The following is a 23,502-nucleotide window of genomic DNA, read 5'->3' on the forward strand; positions in this document are numbered from 1 at the left end:
TTTTGTGGAAAGATGGACATGATAAAGGACGAAAAATGGGAGGGACCTCACAGAAGCAGAAGACATCAAGAAGAGGTGGGAAGAATACACAGAGGAATTATACCAGAAAGATCTGGATGTCCCAAACAACCCAGATAGTGTGGCTGCTGACCTTGAGCCAGACATATTGGAGAGTGAAGTCAAATGGGCCTTAGAAAGCATGGCTAACAACAAGGGCAGTAGAGGTGATGGCATTACAGTTGGACTATTTAAAATCTTAAAAGATGACACTGTTAAGGTGCTACAATCAATATGCCAGCAAGCTTGGAAACTCAGCAGTGTCCAGAGGATTGGAAAAGAGCAGTCTACATCCCAATCCCAAAGAAGGGCAGTGCAAAAGAATGCTCCAACTACTATACAATTGCACTCATTTCATACGCTAGCAAGGTTATGCTCAAAATCCTACAAGGTAGGCTTCAGCAGTTTGTGGACCAAGAACTCCCAGAAGTACAAGCTGGATTTCAAAGGGGCAGAGGAACCAGAGACCAAATTGACAACATGCACTGGATTATGGAGAAAGCCAGAGAATTCCAGAAAAAAACATATACTTCTGCTTCATTGGCTATGCAAAAGCCTTTGACTGTGTAGACCACAGCAAACTATGGCAAGTCCTTAAAAAAATGGGAGTGCCTGACCACCTTATATATCTCCTGAGAAATCTATATATGGCACAGAAAGCAAGAATTAGAACTAGATATGGAGCAACTGGGAAAGGCGTACGACATGGCTGTATATTGTCCCCCAGTTTATTTAACTTATATGCAGAATACATCATGCAAAAGGCTGGACTGGAGGAATCCCAATCCAGTATTAAGATTACCAGAAGAAATATCAACAACTTCCAATATGCAGATGATACCACTCTGATGGCAGAAGTGAGAAGGAATTAAAGAACTTTGTAATAAGGGTGAAAAAGGAGAGTGTGAAAAATGGTCTGAAGCTCAACATCAAAAATACTAAGATCATGGCCACTGGGCCCATCACCACCTGGGAAATAGAAGGGGAAGATATGGAGGCAGTGACAGATTTTACTTTCCTGGTCTCCATGATCACTGCAGATGGTGACAGCAGCCATGAAATTCTTGGGAGGAAAGTAATGACAAACCTAGACAGCATCTTAAAAAGCAGAGACATCACCTTGCCAACAAAGGACCACATAGTCAAAGCTATGGTTTTTCCAGTAGTGATGTATGAAAGTGAGAGCTGGACCATAAAGAGGGCTGACCGCCAAAGAATTGATGCTTTTGAATTGTGGTGCTGGAGGAGACTCTTGAGCGTCCCCTGGACTGCAAAGAGAACAAATCTATCCATTCTGAAGGAAATCAACCCTGAGTGCTCACTGGAAGGACAGATCGTGAAGCTGAGGCTCCAATACTTTGGCCATCTGATGAGAAGAGAAGACTCCCTGGAAAAGTCCCTGATGTTGCGAAAGTGTGAGGGAAAGAGGAGAAGGGGACGACAGAGGATGAGATGGTTGGACAGTTTCGCCGAAGCTACCAACATGAATTTGAGCAAACTTCGGGAGGCAGTGGAAGACAGGAGGGCATGGCGTGCTCTGGTCCATGGGGTCACGAAGAGTCGGACACGACTAAACAACTAAACAACAACAACAAGCCTGATATGGATTGATTACTTCCTCTCCAGTTGCTAGAAAATATATGGCATTGTTCAACTAAAAAATAAAATAAAATAGTGCAGCTATATTTACGGGAACATTCATGTGACTAGGAACTGTGCCTTATCAGGCCCATCAGTGGTGCAAGGGCTATAGCCATATTCAACCGGACAAGCTTACAGACTTTCACATTAATAAACACAAACGTCTGGGAGACTTCTGGGTAAAGTGAGGACCTGGGGTAGGGCTTATGTGCACCCTTGTGTCCTACTATTCCTTCACCTGCCCATGGAGTCATGCATACAGCTTTTCGTAACAGGGATTTGGTGGTCTCAGAGTGTACCTGAAATCCCAGACTTCTGAAGGGAAAATGCAACTTTGTAACTATCTTTTCCCTCAAGCACTGTTACTAAAACACTACTTCAATTTGCAAATATAAAGCTATTTTTCTGGTATACCCCAATACATGCCAATACAGCCAGTTCTAAATCTAGAAAGTGGCATTCAACAAAGACGTTTCAGAAGAGATAGCTGTGTTACACTGTGCTAACATATCAGGCCAAAAATGGAAGGAAAATAAAAGTAATGAAAACAAAACTATTGTGGCACCTTAAAGACCAACTACTATATTTTAAAATGTAGCAGTTAGTCTTTAAGGTGCCATAACATTTTTGTCTTCTTTTTAAAAAGTTAATTTTCACCAAAGAAGGCTATTCTTCATCTGCAATCAACTCCAGGATTTCTGAACATTATGAAATATATGAAAATAGAAAGCTAAAAGAGCAACATAGTGCTTCACAAGCTTACTAAATATTGTTAGGGAAGCCAACACTGCCATCCATTGAGCAGTGAGGGGACCACAGCAACAGTTACAGTAAGATTTTTTTAAAATGGCATTTTATTCAAAGATATAAAATGCCATTTTCTGCACATGCAGTATTCTTCATGTTTTGTCATATACAGAACTGTGCATAATATATTATGACTGCAGGCTCCATATTGCAATTTTTAAAAAAACATTGTTCCAAAAAAAATCAAATCCAATGAGTAGGCAGGATTTTCATGCATAGTAGATGCCCATCAAAGCCATACTCTGAATATGTTGTGTTGTTCTGAAAATTTGTGCATGGTATAAATAAAGAAGAAATTATATGTTAAGTCTCTTCGTTATGGCTGTCCCCTGTACTTATCATGAGACAAACAACAATACTGTACTGAGAGTTCGGTTGCAGCTGATCCCTACTAATCCATCGCACTGAATATCACCCACGACATCATCTTCAAAGAAAAGCAAGGAGCCATACTACCTATATTAAAAAATAGGTAGGGGATTTTCCAGCTTGGGAGAAGTATATAACTTTATAAATTGCTATGCTATATGCCATCAAGTTAATTCCAACTAGTAGAATTTCCAAGGTGTTGTGAGATATTTAAGAAGTGGTTGTACCAATGCCATCCTCCAGTGAGTTTCCATGGATGGGTGGTTTTCTGAGTCCTGGTTTGAAATGCTTTCGGCTACAATTAGACCAGCTTAGTTTATAAACTGCAGGCTGCTTGAGCAAGACTGTCCAGCATTCTATAGTGTGCTTAGGCCTGCAGAAGACAAATACCATAACTTTAAGTGACTTATCACTGACAATGAACAAGTCCTCATTTAACTGTCCCCAGCCCTCCAGATTAGAGGCTGGTGGTAACCAGTAAGTTGTAAGGAACACTGACCAAAGCAGTTCCAACAGCAGGAGGACTTCACCGCACACCAAATACCGAATCCCCAACCCTACTATTTCTGAATTATCATTGTGGTTATTATTCTTTTGGTGTCAATGGCAGCTTCACTCGCAATGTAAACTGCTTTTACATAGGGGAAAATATTGTTTTTATCACAATATCCATGCTTGGGAGGAAAGCTGCCACCTCTAGCTGCTGTATAATGGAAACAAATGCACAAACAAATGCAGAAGGCCAAACTATAGGTTTCATACCTTTTATATGGATTACAGGGCTCCCTCCCTTACCATATTTCATATACCTCAATCCATATTTTCAAAACCAAAAGTGGGCTTCTACACAATTCTGGACTCATTCCCCCCCACATTTTTGGTGGCTCATGCAGGACCTGAAAGGATCCCTCAGTCCAAAAAAATTGCTCCCAGATCTGACAAAACCGACCACCCCTGGCTTGTAATATAATGTGTGCTCTGTCTCTGGATGCACCACAGCTTGCAACAGCATCTGTTTTTTTTGGAACTTTTGAGTAAACCAACTTTCCGTCTTTGTGCTTTTCAAAGCACCTGGCCATGGTTTGGGAGGGCATTGTTATTCTGCTCAAAGCCTCTGCTGCTAAAAGCAAGGCAACCCTAAACATGGGAGGCAACACTCTGAAGAAATAAAGCTTTCACCAAGCTTTCACTGCCGCCTTCCAGAAGAAATGACACAAAGAAGGATGGCTGCTCTAGAATGTGTTGTCCTTTGAAACCACATGATGCATTCAGAGAATTAAATTTTCAACAAGTCATTTACTGATAGCTGCTCTGTGATCTCTCCCTCTTCAGCTTAAGTTTCTGTGGTTCCACAGACATTTCTAGGACAGGACTGTGTTATGGAATCGTGCCATAGAGAGAGAGAGAGAGAGAGAAAATGCTGTCTTTCTCTGCCAATGTTTGTTCTCTGAAAACAAGGTCAGGTTTAAATTAAATAAATAAGGCCTTCTCAGTTTAATATGTCTCCTCAGTTTCCCCTATGCACTGCCAGTTTTATAGTGACAGCAAATTACACTCCCCCTCCTGACTTTACCCCCAAAAGATTAATCTGATTATCTAAAGATTATTCAGCTCCTATTGATGGAAAACATTTGTAAATGAAGATGCCATAGCCCAGCATTTAATGAGCTTGGAACATGTTTGTACCTAACCAAACACACTTTTTCTTTCAAAAAAAGATTACAATCAATTATGTACAGCAAAAAAAGCTTCACCAGAACATCACTTTCAATCAGAATATGTCTACCGAGGCATCTCTTAACAAGGTTATATGCATTGCACATTGAGATCATATCATCTTCACCTTGTTTCCAGCTTGCTGACAACGTGCCATAAAGTCATACCTTTTATCATTCTGATTTATTCATAATGTTAAATGTGTAACTCTTTGAATAGGCACAACAATAGTAACACAGCTTTGGAGCTGTTTGTCATTTGAGAATATCTTTGTTGTACTAATCCTGGAAGAAAACTATATATTTCATGGATTTTTAAATGCTCTTCCTCTTCTTTCTTTAGGCGTCCATTTTCATTAAACACAATAATTACTGCTACATAGGAGTGTAGCAAATGGTATTGTGTGACTGAGCAAATCAGCATTTTTAGATTTTAAAAATAGGGTTACACCAAACAAAAAAAAAATGTAACTTTTGAACTGGATCAGCACCAAATTCGGCACAGGAGGGGCAGACAGTCTGAATTTGCTCCATGCCAGATATGGTGGCATTCGGCTACATGGCTTAAGAATTACAAATTTTTAAGTATAGTCATGATTTAGCAACCATTTTTGTCAGCAGTCAAGAAACTGCTAAAATATACTGTATTTCAAACACCTACATTTTTATTCTTAAAAGAATAGTAATTATCTTATTCCCCCTTTTTATTTGCATCAGTCCATCCGGTAGTTGTAATAAACTTGATAACTTAAAATAGCACTTTCAAACAGGAAAGGCAGCCATTTCACAACTATTGAGCATGCTCAGTAGAACTTTATCAGAAGGAACAGTGGTTCACAAGCATTAGCTTGCCCTTACTTTATATATATAATCCCTCACCAATTGAATGAGGAGAGAAACAGAAACCTGGGCTTTGGGCTTTTTGCTCTTAAAGGACCAGGCACTGATTAACAGTTTCCAAAGTCTCTCTCTCTCTCTCTCTCTCCATATTGATCAGGCAGAAATTCAACCAGAGAAGCTCTTGTTTGACTCCTCCAGCTGGCTTTTCTTAAAAACAACAACAACCCTTCATTTCTTTGGAAACTTCTCCTTTTTCTTTTCTTCTCATCCCCATCCCTGATGAGCACATTTAGAATCATATATTTCTGAACTGTGTGGTTCTCAATGGTATTGTTAACATGTACGAATTCCATATTTATGGGTGGGCTTCCTCAAATGTAGGTGGTTGGCAAAGAATATAGCACATGGGGAAGGGTCAGTCTGAGCAAAGCCTTCTAGCCCAAGCTATAAAATTAAATCAACTCCAGGGTGGTTATTTATATGGCATGATGATAAGAGGTACTTTCCAAGTAAACACAGCCTTCATGCATTATTTTAAAAATGTTCGTTCCACCCTTCCATTCTCGCAGGAAAGGGATGAGAATAAAAGAAAAGAAAATAACAAGAAATCACCCCACATATTTGCTTTATGCATCCAACACCTTTTGCTTACAACTAATCTGTAGAAAAACCTTCTGTTTCATAATAAAAGAAAAATAGTAAGAAATAGTTGAGGTTGATCCTGATCATGTTTGACACTTTGTACTTGCTGAAATATTCTCTTTAAAAATGGATCTGATTAAGAAGTGCATATGCAGAAAAGTTTTAAGCCTTACTCCCAGCTCAGGTTTTATGCCTACCCAGTGGTCCTGCCTTTGTTGTTGTCATATACCATCTATTCATCTCCGATTTATGGCGATACAGTGGTGCCTCAACTTACGACCATCACTACTTACGACCAATTTGACTTACGAACAGCTCTGGTCGGAAAAGTTTGCTTCTACTTGCGACCGGAGCTTCCAGTTATGAACAGAAAAAGGCAGGGGAAAAAGGCGGGAAATTCAAATTGCTAACTGTAGGTGGCAAAAGAAGTTGCTTCTTCATACCTCTTTTGCACCAACGATTAGAGTGACTGTGATTGAGGAGGGACTGCCTGACTTCTGTTTCTTAGTGAGCGTGTGTGTGTTTGCAGGGAGGCTTGGGACTGCCTGTTTGGTAAGGTAAGGTGCTGTTTTCTGCTTTTAAAAAACTGTTCTGGGTGTTTTTGCAGCGTGGTTTTAGGCCGGGGGGTTATATTTCTGTGCTGTGATGGGTTTGGGGGGTTTGTTTGTTTTTGGGTCCCCCCCATTTCTGATGGGTCTTGGGGGTTTGGTTGCTTTGGGGTTTTTTCCCCATTTCCAATGGGTCCTGCATGCTTCCCTTGCTTTTTCCTTTGTTTTCTGTGCATTTCTGACCTTGTTCCATTGTTCTCTGTGCATTTCTAATCTGCTCCGTTTGTTTTCTGTGCATTTGCAATGGGTCCTGCACACCTGGTTGCTTTTCTCCCCCCCCCTCTTTTGGCGGGAAGGGATTAATTGCATTTCCAATGAGTCTTGCAGTGATTTATATTTTATTTTTTTGTGTGTGTTTTTTTCCTTTGGCCAGAATGGATTCATTGCATTTCAATGCATTCCTATGGGAAATGGTGCTTCAACTTATGACCATTTCGAGTTACATCCATCTTCTGGAACGAATTCTAGTCGTAAATCGAGGCATCACTGTACTATGAATGAGTGATCTCCAAAGTGTTCCATCATTAACTGCCTTACTCAGCTCTTGTGAACTCAAGGTTGTGAATTCCTTTATGGAGTCAATCCATCTCATATTCGATCTCCCACTTTTTCTGCTGGCTTCAACCTTTCTTACCATGTCTTTTCCAGAGAATCTTGCCTTCTCGTGATGTGCCCTAAGTATGACATACTCAGTTTCATCATTTTTGCTTCCAGAGACCATTCAATTTGGCTTGATCTAGCACTCACTGGTTTGTCTTTCTGGCAGTCCCAAGTATCCTCAAAGCACTCCTTCAGCACCATATAACAAATACATGTTTTTTTTCCCTGTCAGCTTTCTTCACTGTCCAGGTTCCACATCTGTACACATCTGGCCAAAAATGGGGGCTTTGCGATGATCGCTTCCCTGTGATCATCGCAAAGCGAAATTTCCCCATAGGGACCATTGCAAAGCGATCGCTTTTGTGATCGCAAAAACAGCATCGCTAAGCAATTTTGTCACTATACAGAACAATCGCTATGCGAGGCACCACTGTATATAGCTTAGCAACACACACACACACAGAGAGATCAGTATATATCAGATTGTATATATGGGTGTCAACACCATCTAAATTAAGCAGCTGACTTTTTTATCACAATAAGCTTATTGTTTCATGCATTGTCCCAGGTGTTGACTCAATTCCTCTGCCTTGTCAAAATAACAAGATGGTGCCTGGAGCATGTAAGATTTATCTATTTACTCAAGCAACTCAAGCACCCAAGTTAGACCCCGCTGGGCCTATTCACTAGCTATCAGCACAATGTGGGATTTAGATGAATAAAACTAATACCAAAATGAAAGACCACAAATAACAAGTGACTTAGAATTTTGGTTTAATGATACCACATAGTGGGAATGGGCCTCACTATCACACATGGCTGCAGAATTTATATTCAAAATGCTGTAATTATACTGGCAGTTCTCATTATAAAGACCTCCTGTATTCAGTTAGAAACTCCATGGGAAGGACACAGAAAACAGGTAAGTGGGAAAGCATCAATGGGAGCTGGAATCCTTCCCCGTCCCACAAGCCTCTCTATTTTTGTGTGTGGCCATGGTTGTATAAGATTTTGAGTTTTGTTTGTGACAGGCCTATGAATGTATGGTTCGTTATCAAAGTTTAAAGTATATTGAAGCAAATATAAAAATGCAATGGAAGTGTACTATAATACTGTGATATAGCAGAAGAAAAGCAACTGATTTTTGAACCTTTATTGAAGTTTTATAGTTATTTGTTAATTTCCCCCCTAATATTTGCATTTATTCAGTAGTACACCTTATAATTCCTTACCATTTTACCTTCTTTGTCAAACAATAGATCTTCTTGGTCTGACCTTGACCTATAACTAGACCTTGGCATTTAGTCATACTGTGGTTTGTGGTAGCAATAACCGCAAAACAGGATCTTCCCAGTGGCTTCCAGCCAGAGTGTTACTCACTAGCTAATGGTTGGAATGGACTGATAAAAGATATGGGTGGGGGGAGCTGCACATTTTGTGTTTGTTGGTGTGAGGTAAGAAAGAATAAGCAGATGAAACTACACAGCAGAGCCATTGTAGCTTTGTTTACTAATATTGGTACTAATGTAAAATAACATTTCACAATATTGACTGTCTCTTTCTATGGATATGCATAGAGGCATATCTTTTACCTTAAAACTGTGTAAAGTTGAAACCCAAAGGCCTAGAATTATGTCTAGGTGGCTTTGAACCCATGCACGTACATACAATGGATGAACTGACAATAGAAAACTGGGTGACAAGAATAAGGCAGATAGCCCTGGAGGAAAAGCTAAGTCAAAAGGAGCAGCCAAAGTGGATGTGTTTTTATTTGCAGTATGGAATCCTTGACAGCCAAACTCTTCACAGAAATGCCAATATCAGCATCCAGACAGATCTTCTGTAAACAACAAACTTGATGCCAAGAATATACCGTACCTCCATATTTGTTTGTGTATCCTGTATTTAAAGAGAGTTGTTTTCTGTCATCAGTGTTGTGATACAGGTAAAATGTTTTTTTAAAAAAATGCAGAAGAAGAAGCCAAATAAAATTTCACTCATTAAAACTGAAAATTCTATTACAAATTAACTTGAAAAAATACGTTAATATGAGAGGGGAATGATTCACAATTTTGCAATTTTAAAAAGGCCAGAAAAATAAATCTCTGAAATGAATTAGGCTGTTTATAACAGGCCTGCAGCTGACCTAAAAAAGCAAAGTAACAAAGGAACCCATGCTGGCCTGTGCACACAAAAAAATTCCTCAGTTGGACTAAGCCTTTTTCAGATTAAGCAGAATGCCACAATATGCAAGTTTTGGGGCTCTCTTTCCTTGGGCTACCTGTTGCTGAGGCTGTTATTTGCCATCTAGTCACTTTCCTACTCATGGCCACCCTATGAATCACTGAGCCCTAAAAAAATAAAATGTGGGTGGAGAAACAGAAAACTCCCCAAATTATGCCATGTGTTTTGGTCCTGAGATCTCCAGTTAAATTCAGTCAATGATGGAGATGGTAAACAAAAAAACCCAAACAAACAAACAAAATCACTCATAGCTATGCAGGCACATGGTTACTTCTAGTAATGCATGCTGGAATTAATAAGTGGTAGTTCTCCATTGGGTTCCTGAGTTGGTATAGAGTAAAACCACAAAATAATAGAACAGTGAATATATTGATAGACAAATATTTAGAGATAACATTTCTCTAAATTTTTAGCCAGTAGGTGACAACATTTTTATTCTGATAGCTTATTGCCAACTACTTGTTAAAAGTTTTTGTTTGGTATCTTATCTATGGACGCAGCCACTATATTTATATTCCCTCTGTATTTTTTTATTATGATTTTATTTCTCATCATGGGTTGTGACTCTGCTATGTCACCTTGAAGGGTACAAGAGGATTAAAAGATTAGGATACAACATTTCTATACAAAGCAAGTGATCCTGATGCTTAAATACAAAGCATGTTTCAAGTACATACGTGTGTGCGTGTGTGTGCGTGTACACACACACACATGCACGCGCGCGCACACACACACACACACACACACACACAGGTGCCTCGCGTAGCGATGTTAATCCGTTCCAGGAAAAACGTTGCTAAGCGATTTCATCGCTAAACGAAATAAAAAAGCCCATAGAAACGCATTAAAACGTGTTTAATGCGTTCCTATGGGCTTAGAAACTGACATGTGAAGATCCTCCATAAATCCTCTAAAGCGAGGCAAAACATCAGGCGGCCATTTTGTTTTTCCGGCTGCCATTTTGGAACTGATGATCAGCTGCCCGAAAATGGGGGCATTGCAATGATCGCTTCCCTGCGATGATCGCTTCCCCTGAACGATTTCATCGCTCAACGGAGCAATCGCTAAGCGAGGCACCACTGTGTGTATGTATGTATATGTATATATATGTATGTGTGTGTGTTTGTATGTGTGTGTGTATATGTGTGTGTGTGTGTACACACACACACACACACACACACACACATATATATACATACATAAATATATATACACACACATATATAAGTTGTAAATAAATACATACATATATATAATGTATGCATATAATATATATTTCTGCCATTCCAGAAAATTACAAGGATTAGAAATGTCTTCTACAAATCTCAAATCAAAACCTTATTCTCCATTCACAAAGCACTAAAGGGCCCAATCATATACCTTTCCATCACAAAGATTAATATTTCCCTGCTGATTAATAACAGTACTAATTTTAAGGGTAAAATATTTTGCATGGATCTTCCAAGTATCGACAGAATGATTAGAAGACGGATTGGCTGGGAACATAAAAAAGACATTGATTAAACATTTTGAAGATTCTTCATATGATACGGAAGTTGTTCTTGGGCATTTTCTTTACCCATTATGCAAATATGTCAACTCATTAATAATTTAAAAGTGGTAATACATTAATAATTAGGATCCCCATTAGAAATCTGACCTTTAATTGAATTCTATAGAAAGGAGACTGTGAAAAATGAGCCTGGTGATTTATGCTAAGAATAAAGGTTAAAAAGCGTTTTCCTAGTAGATCTGATTTTTTTTTTCTGATTTTTTTTCTCCATTATTGCCTGGGCAGAATTTTCCTTTTTCCTGAAAGAAAACTTTTCCTCCACAAAATCACCCTTTTCTTACTATTACTGTTTCTAAGTAAGTAATGTCATTGGGTCCTAAGAGGTAAGGTTATTTTCTTTACTCTTTGTGTCTACCTGCAACTGAAGACAGCTGCCCTTTGATATTATTGGTACACCAATCATTTACCTGGGAGTAAGTTCAATCCATATTTGCATAAGCTTGCACTATAACTTAATATAAGAATTGTTAGCTCTGGGTTTTTGCATTTTTTTTCTCTTGATGCAGCTTGTAGTCTGGGAATTAATGACAAACTATTGCTATTCTTACATCTGTTTTCAACCATTTTTAAAAATGACTCCTTTCCTGAAGAGAAAACTGACTCAGAATGATCTTGGTGAAGTGAGATATTTGCCAAGAGTCTGGAATAGCTGGATTGTCTACAAGCCCAGTATAAAATGGCAAAACACATTGCACACTTTTAATATCATTAGTCTCCTGAGAGCCAAACAGCTCTCCTCCCATCTCGTCATAATATAGGAACTGTGGAAAGCAAAGGACTGGATCCAACTTCACATTGGCATTAGAATCCTAAATCAATGATATATTCACTGTAGTGCATATGGTGGTATACACTCAATGTGATTACATCACAAAAGATTCCAGGTGTACTAATTGCTTAACTTTCTGCTGTCCTGATGTTATAAGAAGCCACGATTTTGTTAAGTTAGAAACATAATGTAGTTATGCCTTTGTGAATGAACAAAGGAACACATTTCAAATAACTAGATACTTGGTATATCTATAACATAGAAGAAACTATCCTGGAAAAATCTGGGTTTGAACCAGAATTTGGAAGTAACTAGTTGTAATTTGCTATGTCCAACCTCTGTCCAGACTCACCTTATACTTTCTGGATACAAGCACACAAGAGAGCTCCATTTCCCTTGTCTCTTTCCTCACTTTTATGATGTTCTATAGGCCAATAAAATTTATATTATATGATGTGTTTTTCCTCCTGGCATTACCAAAATGTAGTTAATACTGCAGTATGATAGTAGATTGCAATGATTTAAACACCTAAACCTCCTTATTCGAGTTTTGTTACTGCAGCTTAATTACCAGCTGATTTTCCCTCAAGAAGCTGAAAATTATATATTTGAATCTCTCTCCACCAGATGCTTACTTTACCGTAAAAATCTCCTCCAAGTTTTGTTGTTTTCAAATTGCAGTGGACAAGATTGACACAAATACCATCAATTGTGCTTCTGTGGTCATACTTAAAAAGAAAAACAAAGGAAAAATATTACCTTTTAAATGTTGCAATCATTTCCATTTACATTAGCTTTAATTTAGATAATTTGGTCAATGCATATCTTAATTCCTCACAAGATTAATAGATTAGTTAAATGTTTTTAGGAATGTCATCTTTCTCTCAAATAGGTTCCCTTCTAATTTCCTTAGGTTCCTTTTTTTAAGCCTCAATTTGTGTGATTAATGTTATATTCTGTTGTGCTTCAACATTCATTATTGCCCACATTTCCAGATGGGTTATGGATTTTTCCAAAAACAAAACACATGCAGACAAAATCCTGTGGATGCTATCAGCATCCTGCACTTTATGTTTATCCTGCATTGCTCTTACACATTCAATATGTATATCAGACTGCACAGCAATAACTAGTGCCTCTATACCATGGTTAAATATTAAAGACATATTAAATGTCTTGCCCAGTGTTTAGAGAGAAAAGCAGTTGACAATCATCAATGTAGATTGTAGAACAACACAGAACCATTTATTCATTTACATTTCAATTCCATTTTTCTTCAGAGATCTCAGAATAGCAATACACACAGAGAGAGCCATTAAAACAAAGTCTAGATTATGAAAGCTGAGAGAGTATGACTTTTCACAAGGTCACATGACTGGGCAAAGAGTTGATTATTTGCCTTCCCAGACCACATCCAGTACTCTAAATGGTAGGCTACACACCATCTGCTGTCTTTGTGAGACACACATTTCTGAAAGGGAATGTGGCCCTTTGGCTGAAAGAGGTTCCCTACTCTTGCTTTAAGCTCACTTCAAAGCTTGTGTGGTAAAATGGTTAGACAGTTGGATTGAGTCTTGAAAAGTCCAGGCTGAGGTCCTCATTGAGACATCAATATCAAGTTGGATCCCATTACCCTCTGGTAACGCTTGGAGAATGCAGTCAAGTGGGTTGCATGGGTACTATCTATGCCAACACTCGCACTGCAGTGAAAGGCTTTACTGCTGCTGCGAATGGTGTCTGTATCACCCCCAAATCCCTGTTATGATTCTGTTTCCAAGATTCTTGAGCCTTAAAGCATTCTTCAAGAGACGATGCAATCCGAACACCTTGATAATATATTATGATGGATTTCCATCAGTTATGTGTGAGTAAAGCTCTCACAATGAGTTTCACGTCAGCAACATATGGCCAGTAATACTGAGGAAGTGTGTTTTCATCCGATGGTCCCCTGAAAGCTAGGTGATGATTGCAGAAGATGATTTATCTTTTCCTCCCCATCACACACAGATCTAGCATGCCAAGCTCCAGCTGTGGGACAAAGCATTCTAGATCTCCATGCAGAAAGAAACAAAGGATAGCAGCAGGGAGCAAGCTAGTGCAGGGTGTTTGGGAATGGCTGGGCTTGATGAGAATAGTGCCTGAACAATGCTAGTGCCTGAGCATTCATATGGAATTGGCTCCTGCCAATATCATAAAGTGGCTTAATAAGCAAGCCACTTCAGAATATTGGCACATTAATCACTTTCCCTGCTTGGCAGAGGACAGAGAAACTAAAAAAAAATTATAATGGTATATAGAATATTGCTGATGTGCTGCATCAGGTATTTAAAAAAAGACCTTTTCTTTGTGTTTTCTTAAAGGACTGGTAGAGAAACTGGCACCACCATGGATTAGTCAGTTTCTCCACTAGCCCTTTAAGAGAAGCCAAAGAGAAGATTTAATATTTTATAATTGAAGTAGTTATACTTCAGCAACTTTACCAAGCCCAGGAAGCGATTAATTCACCAATATCCTGGTTTGCTTATTAAGCCAGTTCATAAAATTGGCAAATTGAGAAGAGGAAGACTTGCTTTGGATTGGTTCCAGTGATCACACTGATCCAAACTAAAGCGATCCTACCTGCAACAAAAAAAAGTAGAAGTCCCTTGATAGAGGCCAGAAAGGTGTGGCTCTGTGCACTCTAGCAATGATGTTGCCTGAGCACAACAGCCCATCCTTGCAGCTCTCCAAACAGTGAGCTAAACAGCCCGTGCAGTCAGCTTCAAAGGCACACAATTCAACTTCTAAACAAGCATCATGGGGAGTAGGTTCCTCATTTCAATGCAGCAGTGGACAACTTAGGGTCCTCTTGATGTTGCCAGACTACAGTTCCCATAATCTCTCCCAATTGACAATGCTGTCCAGGGCCAACAGAAGTAGCAGCTCACCAATAGCAGTGCAGTCACTGTTGCCTGCTTTTGCTTTACAATGAGGTGCTCTCTCCCCACAACACTTATTTAGAGATGGAATTGCACTCCAGGAACAACGCTACCCATAAACAAGGCACACAGAGAGCAGGTGCCTCTTTCAAAAGGGGGAAAATGCCTCTTTCTAACGCTGCCTCTACTACATCAGCAAATGTGGGGCCCAAGAGGAACAGAACGTGGCACCAGTGCGTTTGGGGGTTCCAATTTGATACCTTGTTCTCTAGGACTTGCCCACCCTTTTCTAAAACTGTAGTTGGATGCTAGAGACAGGTAATAAAACAAGCCATCCTGATCACTGAGAGAAAAATAATGTGGCTTTGACACGGAGACCGTTGGCAGCAAAGACCTGCCGGTGACAGGCCAGCATTGTCTGCGTATTTGCATGAATAGCAACATGTTTGAAGAAGCAAACGTTTTGTCTAGCGATACAAGGTGCTCTTTTCCACCTGTGGTCCTTTTAAATAAGAGATGCAAATTGCTACTCCATCGGTCACCTGTGGTAAGAAGTAATTGCCAAGCAGAAGGGTGGCAAATCACACCAAGCTCTCAGAGGGGCCAGCATAGCAACTGCTGTGGTGATCAAAATGCTACATGTGCATGATTGCATAGCCAACAAACTTCCATTGGGAAGGTGACAGTGCAGTGAATCTGCTGTTTTTTTCTCAAGGTGGAGGAGAAAACGAGCCTGGACAGGCTTGAGGACAGAGACCTGAAAGTAGTGTCAGATGTAGCTTTATGAAATGTTCTAACAATGCATTCTAAGACAATTCTTGTTGAGGCTGGGCGAGTGTGTAAGAGGATGGAGCCTAACAAATAATTCCCTCCTTTTTTTAGGACTATGAAGCAAATGTTGGAAGAGGAGGACATCTAGTGGCCACATACATATTTGGATCCATCACCCATTTGCTGCTGGTTTATATCACTGGAATGTAAATTCAATGAGAAAATATTTCTGAACTATGATTCAAGTGAAGAAAGGGAGGGGGGCGGAATTATGAGTACTGTTTAAAAAATGAGGGGTTCTTAAATGTCTGCAAATTTCTACCCAAAAATAATTTTAGGATGAGGATTTTAAAAAGAAAAAGAAGGACCAAGATTGTCACAAAAGTAATCCATCCTTAAGAAATTGCAGGTTGCAATGCTGTCTATCCTTAAGAAATAAATTGAGGGCCAAACCACATTATGTTAAAGACACACCATCTACATGACTTTTTCCTGCCTTACTCTAGAATGAATACATGGATCACAAATTTTGCAAAAACATATTAAAGGTAGAGATGGGCACCAGCTCCTGATTTGGTGGTTTGTGTGGGTTCCTGCTTCCTCTGAACTTCGGCACTTCCGAGCCCTGCTTCCTCCAGTAGGCGCCCACTCAGAGGCAGCACCCCCAGCTTCCCTGCCCCACCTCTTCCTCTGGAGCACCAAACACCTGTTTAGACAAACTGTGAACTTGCATGAACTGCCAAATAACGATTTCTATGTACTTGCTTTAAAAAACACAATCATATACCTTTTCTGCACAGGAGCGAAGTGAGCATTCTAGAGCTGTATAACAAAATTGCACTAATAAGTCACTTTTTGAAGTCCTAATAAAAAATTTTATACTGTAAGTGCACATTACCTCTGACACCCCTGTCTAGGAACAGGATGGCCAGTAGGTTCTCCTCAACCATAGGCTCCATGGGCTCCAGAAGCTTTGATAAGTTCAAACTAGCATTGGGGGGGGGGGCAAAAGATAGGGCATATTCCCAAACCAAGCATCTTGGTCCCCCTTTCCCAAATCATGTCGAACTCTTCGTGACCACATGGACCAGAGCACTCCAGGCCCTCCTGCCTTCCACTGCCTCCTGGAGTTGGGTCAAATTCATGTTGGTAGCTTCGGTGACACTGTCCAAACATCTCGTACTCTGTCGTTTCCTTCTCCTCTTGCCTTCACACTTCCCCAACATCAGGGTCTTTTCCAGGGTGTCTTCTCTTCTCATGAGCTGGCCAAAGTATTGGAGCGTCAGCTTCAGGATCTGTCCTTCCAGTGACCACTCAGGGTTGATTTACTTCTGAATGGATAGGTTTGATTTCTTTGCAGTCCAGAGGACTCTCAAGAGTCTCCTCCAGCACCACAATTCAAAAGCATCAATTCTTTGATGGTCACCCTTCTTTATGGTCGAGCTCTCACTTCCATACATTGCTACTGGAAAAACCATAGCTTTGTCAACAAGGTGATATCTCTGCTTTTTAAGATGCTATCTAGGCTTGGCATTGCTTTCCTCCCAGGAAGCAGGCGTCTTTTAATTTTGTGGCTGCTATCACCATCTGCAGTGATCATGGAGCCCAAGTAGGCAAAATCTGTCACTGCCTCCATATCTTCCCCTTCTATTTGCCAGGAGGTGATGGGACCAGTGGCCATGATCTTAGTTTTTTTGATGTTGAGCTTCAGACCATTTTTTGTGCTCTCCTCTTTCACCCTCATTAGAGGTTCTTTAATTCCTCCTCACTTTCTGCCATCAGAATGGTATCATCTGCATATCTGAGGTTGTTGATATTTCTTCTGGGAGTCTTAATTCCGGTTTGGGATTCATCCAGTCTTGCCTTTCACATGATATATTCTGTATTTAAGTTGAAGAAGCAGGGAGACAATATATAGCCTTGTCATACTCCTTTTCCCATTTTTTTTCATATCCATATGAACCATTGTTCCATATCCAGTTGTAACTGTTGCTTCCTGTCCCACATATAGATTTCTCAGGAGATAGATAAGGTGGTCAGGAACTCCCATTTCTTTAAGAACTTGCCATCTTTTGCTGTGGTTCACACAGTCAAAGGCTTTTGCACAGTCAATAAAGCAGAAATAGATGCTTTTCTGGAACTCTCTGGCTTTCTCCATAAACAAGTGCATGTTAGCAATTTGGTCACTAGTTCCTCTGCCCCTTCGAAATCCAGCTTGTACTTCTGGGAGCTCTCGGTCCACATACTGCTGAAGCCTACCTTGTATGATTTTGAGCATAACCTTGCTAACGTGTGAAGTGAGTGCAATTGTATGATAGTTGGAACATTCTTTGGCACTGCCCTTCTTTGGGTTTGGGATGTAGACTGATCTTTTCCAATCCTCTGGCCACTGCTGAGTTTTCCAAACTTGATGGCATATTGAGTGTAGCACCTTAACAGTGTCTTCTTTTAAGATTTTAAATAGTTCAACTGAAATGGCATCACCTCCACTGGCCTTGTCTCTCTTTGCTATTCTTTAGAAGACTGCATTAAATTTTCTGTAACTTTCCCTATCTCCCTTGTATTTTCTTCCCCTTCTCTTCTCTGCTATTTGTAAGGCCTCATTGGACAGCCACTTTGGTTTCTTGTATTTCCTTTTCTTTCGGATGGTTTTTGTTGCTGTCTCCTGTACAATGTTACAAGCCTCCATCCATAGTTCTTCAGGCACTCTGAGCACCAAATCGAGTTCTGTAAATCTGTTCTTCACTTCCACTATGTATTCATAAGAGATTTGGTCTAGATTATACCTGACTAGCCCAGTGGTTTTTCCTACTTTCTTCAGTTTAAGCTTGAGTTTTGCTATAAGAAGCCGATGATCAGAGCCACAATCAGCTCCAGGACTTGTTTTTGCTGACTGTATAGAGCTTCTCCATCTTTGGCTGCAGAGAAGATAATCAATCTGATTTTGGTATTGCCCATGTGGTGATGTCCATGTGTAGAGTCCCCTCTTGTGTTGTTGGAAAAGAGTGTTTGTGATGACCAGCTTGTTCTCTTGACAAAACTCTATTAGCCTTTGCCCTGCTTCACTTTGAACTCGAAGGCCAAACTTACCTGTTCTTCCTTTTATTTCTTGACTCCCTACTTTAGCATTTCAGTCCCTATAATGAGAAGAACATCTTTCTTTGGTGTCAATTCTAGAAGGTGTTGTAAGTCTTCATAGAATTGGTCAATTTCAGTCTCTTCATCATGGGTGGTTGGTGCATAAACTTGGATTACTGTGATGTTGAAAGGTCTGCCTTGGATTTTGTATTGAAATCATTCTATCATTTTTGAGATTATATCCCAGGACAGCTTTTCCCACTCTTTTGTTGACTATGAGGGCTACCCCATTTCTTCTACAGGACTGTTGCCCACAATAGTAGATATGATAATCGTCTGAACTGAATTCTCCCATTCCCATCCATTTTAGTTCACTGACGTCAATGTTTATTCTTGCCATCTCCTGTTTGATCACATCCAGCTTACCAAGGTTCATAGATCTCACATTTCAGGTTCCTATGCAGTATTTTTCTTTGCAGCATTGGACTTTCCTTTCACTTCCAGGCGTGTCTGCAGCTGAGCGTCCTTTTGGCATTGTCCCAACCACTTCATTAGCTCTGGAGCGACTTGTACTTGTCCTCTGCTATTCCTAAGTAGCATGTTGCACGCCTTCCAACCTGAGGGTCTTCTCTTCCAGCGTCATATCTTTTAGCCTTTTGTTTCTGTCCATGGAGTTTTCTTGGCAAAGATACTGGAGTGGCTTGCCAGTTTCTGCTCCAGGTGGATTGTGTTTAGTCAGAACTCTCCACTATGACCTGTCCGTCTTGGGTGTCCCTGTATGGCATAGCCCATAGCTTCTCTGAATTACTCAAGCCCTTTAACCACGACAAGGCAGCAATCCATGAAGCTTTATAAATAGGGTGCATTTAATTCAGTGCAGCATTCTGCACTGCATGGCATAGCCCATTTTTCTAAAAGTGTCAGTTGGAGGAATCAATAAAGAACCAGACAGACAAACTGTGTATATGACATCAGGAGAGAAGAGCTGGTAAAACTGTTGTCTTTTCCTGGAAGAACACAAGGGGGAGATATCTACAATGCTGTGATTGAGGCATTTTTGTCACAACACATAAGAGCAGAAAAAGTGGTTTTCAGTTACTGGTGATGGGGCACCTTGCATGGTGGGGGAGACATCTGTTTTCATACAGGTTTGTTAAAGAAGCAAAACATATAGTCATTCAGTTTCATTGTATTATATATGAAGAAGCTATTTGTGCCAGAGAAAGCAGCCAAAAATTAGACAATATCTTCAGAGATGTCACAAAAATTGTGAATTACATCATAGCTCATGCTCTTAATTTTCAACAGGTTCAAGCACTTCTCGACAAGATTCAGGCACAGTATAATACTTTACTTATGTACAGTAATGTCCTGTGTCTGAGATTTGTAGCCTGCTTGGATGAAATTAGGCGGTTTATGACTGAAAAGGAGCAAAAATATCCACAGCTCATTGATATGGCCTGGCTTACCAACCTCATGTTTTTTACAGATTTTACAGCACTCTTCAATGTACTGAACAAAAAACCTGCAAGGTTTAGGGCAAACAGCAGAAAGGATGTTTTGTAAAATTAGAACATTTGAGAGAAAACTGCAGGTTTTTGAGAGAGACCTTGAAATTGGTCAGCTGAAATATTTTGCAATATTTTGGAAAATTCTACAACATTTATGGACAATCCTACAAGCTATCAGGAAATCTGCAAGGAGTAGACTTTGTCTAGAGGGGAGGGGTATAAGTTCAATAAAGTAAAATAAATTTCTAGCATTGCAGCAGCTGCAAAGGAGAATTTTTTATGGTTCTGTATGATGGAGACAATCCTGTGTTTTCTTATTTCTCCAGATAAAGCCAAATTTGAAGAACTTGATCTTTCCTGCTTACAGTGGTTAGATTTTGGAAATCTGGAAATGGAGCTATTGGAATTTCAAGAAAACTGTATCTGGAAAAATAAATTCTATGGCCTGCCTGCAACACTGGAGAAAATAGAGTGTGGAGGGATGACAAAGGACAGCACAGTTGGTCGTTCTGAAAATGAAATTCTTAAAGTGTGGAATTCTCTGCCAAATAATTTTAAGTCAATGAAAGCACTGGGATTGCTCTTCTTACTTTCTTTGGGTCATCTTATACTTTTGAGCAGCTGTTTTCAGCTTTGAATTATATCAAATTTTATACCAGAAACAGACTGACAGATGACATGAGTGTTGCATGTGTTGCTCTTAAACTAATAGCGTTGTGGCGATCCCCCTTTGCGCCCTTTATATCTTTGGGCTCCACAAAGGTGAACACGCCCTTTTTGCTGCCACCAGGTATTCTCTTAATACCAATACAATTCCCACACACTTAGGAGCTACTCAAAGAACTTAGGAATCAGGGTTTTTTTTATTAAAGAACAAAAATTATAAGGAGAATCAAATATAACTGTTTCAGGTGTTCAATTATATTAAATCATGCATTCAATCACTGGTATTATTCATATTATGCTTATGCGTTCATTCCTGCTTGTTCAATATGATGTAAACTGTTCAATTCTCTTTCCTAACCCCTCTAATCTATTCCTAAACCCTAACACTCTCTCAATAACTTCTTGTCCCTACTTCTCTCTATCCCTGTCTTATTCCAGCTCTCCCTCTCTAACTGTCTCTTCCAGCTGTCTTAACTGTCATTCTGACTCCACCCCTCCTGCTCTATCTTCTGATTGACAGGCAGGAATGACATCATCTTTTGGAATCCCCTACAGGTGTATGAGCCAAGATTTGACAAATTATCAGCAATCATACAAGATCAAAAATCACATTAATTGTGCAAAAGCATGCCAAGTTGAGTATCCCTTATCAAAAAATACATATAATTATTTTAAAAGTTTGTATAAATTACCTGGCTTCAGACTATGTGTACAATGTATTACTTTAATATTTTTTCCATTTACTAGAGTTAATGGTTATTTTTCAATTTTAAATAGTTTGTATCATTGAAAGTTCTGTTATTGTGTTTTTCTTTTAAGACAAATGGTGTTGATTAGTTCAGACAACTGTATGAGTTGTTTTTTCTGAACTAAAACCTCAGTATTCAGGTTTAATTGCAGTGTTGGCACTTCAAAAGAAATAATTTGGTTTATGTTGCCATTTGGGCAACTCGGGCTCAAAAAGGTTTGCCATCACTGGTCTACACAGTGATTGTGTATTATATACTACTACAGCCCAAATGTTCCTTCCATTCATCTACTGAATGTCCCCTGAACCTGGAAGGTTGAAGCATAATAAATAACTTGTTAAAGAAGATAAATTTGATTTGCTGTTGGGCCACGTTACAAAAAAACGTGACACTAACCATGCATATTCTTGACATAAAACTTTCATTCCTCTTGACCATTTTCAGGTAGTTTCTGAGTAAAGGCTGCAAATTTTCCCTCTGACATTTGCAGGAAGAAAATTAATGGTGGCATCTTCCGATTATTAGTGAAGCTTCTTAATTTTAATATGTTCTTCTCCTGACAGATTTCTTTCCTTTCTAGAAGAATATCGTGCCTCCTTGTTCCTTAGGTCTGCAAATTGCCAGATGCCAAACCGACGTATGAACAGAAAGAAATTGAAGACCCTTGAGCGTGACCTTTAAAAACCACCAAGGTGAGGAATTTTGATATAGAGGTTTAAGCAATTTCATTGTAGCAGCTTGGTTCTAGGGAAAAAAAAATGAGAAATGGGTTTTCGATTACAAAATATAATGAATTCCTTTTCTGTCCTGTCACAAATTGTCAAACTTTATTAAAGAAATGAAAGATGTAATGCATATTTATAGAAATACTTAACTGTGACTGTAGATATTTTTTTTAAAACGGGGCAATAGATGAAAATAATAACAAGCCTTTGGAAAACTTTGAATGCTTTTCACATAGAATATTTCAGACTGTGAAGCACTGCTTTGAAAGCACTCTTCACTTCTGCTGAACCAAAGAGACGGTTAATGGGTTGTTAATTGAGTCAAAACAGGCACATTCTGATTTATTTATTTTTTAAAAAAATATTTTACACCTTTAGAGTTCTCACCACTTTTTACCCCAAGTGAATTTCACAGCAAAATTGGAAGCTTTCTTCTTGGACAAAAGCTGCTGGGAAATTTGGAGTGATGCTAAATGAGTTTCTATAAGACTGGTGAAATTTCTCAGGGGAGGCATGTCTGCACTTCACTAAATTGCATGAATAGCTTGGCATTCTCTGTGAAATTGTAAATGCCCATCACATGCAGACAGCATATTTATATTCTCCCCTTTTCTATACGATTTATGAGAATCACTTCAGCAACTCCTGACAGCATGCAAATGGCCATCACTGTTGCCAAATGGAGGGAAAAGCCTCATCACAGACACACAGACAGACCAACAGACAGACAGACACAAAGAGGAGTAGGGACAGGAATGATAGGCTACTTTAACATCAAAGGATCACCCTCATAGCTTCTATTCGGTATCTCTCCACAATCACTGTCATAGCCCTTTCTCTATGTTAAGTTTTCTAAGTTATTAGTATAAATCAGAGGAGTAGCTATCTTGGACTTGATCCTAACCAATTGAGATGACTTGGTGGAAGAAGTGACAACAAGAGGAATTTGGGAGGAAAATGACTATGTTCCACTTGAGTTCTTGATTTCAAAAGAAACAAAAACAGAGTGAAGTTGCACTGGAGATCAGGAAAGCCAATTTTAATAAAGTCAGAACAATGATAGGTAAGGTCCCATGGCAGGAAATCCTAACAGGAAAAGGAGTCCAAGATGAGTGAGATATTCCTAAAAAGGAAATGATAACAGATGACAAAGTAAAGGCAGAAATGCTCAATTCCTATTTCAGCTTGGTCTTCTACCAAAAGACAGTCTTCTAGACAA

At 39.4% G+C, this 23,502-nt stretch overlaps 1 long non-coding RNA gene across 1 annotated transcript in view; it reads left to right on the top strand.

The window, feature by feature from the left end:
- The first annotated feature begins 1,590 nt into the window (after nucleotides 1-1,590).
- The window catches only part of LOC144589244 (uncharacterized), a 36,939-nt gene continuing 15,027 nt past the window's right edge, over nucleotides 1,591-23,502 (top strand). The window contains exon 1 of the long non-coding RNA XR_013545269.1: nucleotides 1,591-22,250. This is a non-coding gene — a long non-coding RNA (uncharacterized LOC144589244). The remainder of the gene's footprint in view (nucleotides 22,251-23,502) is intronic.

Source organism: Pogona vitticeps, chromosome 4 (genome assembly GCF_051106095.1).
Source record: "Pogona vitticeps strain Pit_001003342236 chromosome 4, PviZW2.1, whole genome shotgun sequence".
NCBI classification, from domain to species: domain Eukaryota; kingdom Metazoa; phylum Chordata; class Lepidosauria; order Squamata; family Agamidae; genus Pogona; species Pogona vitticeps.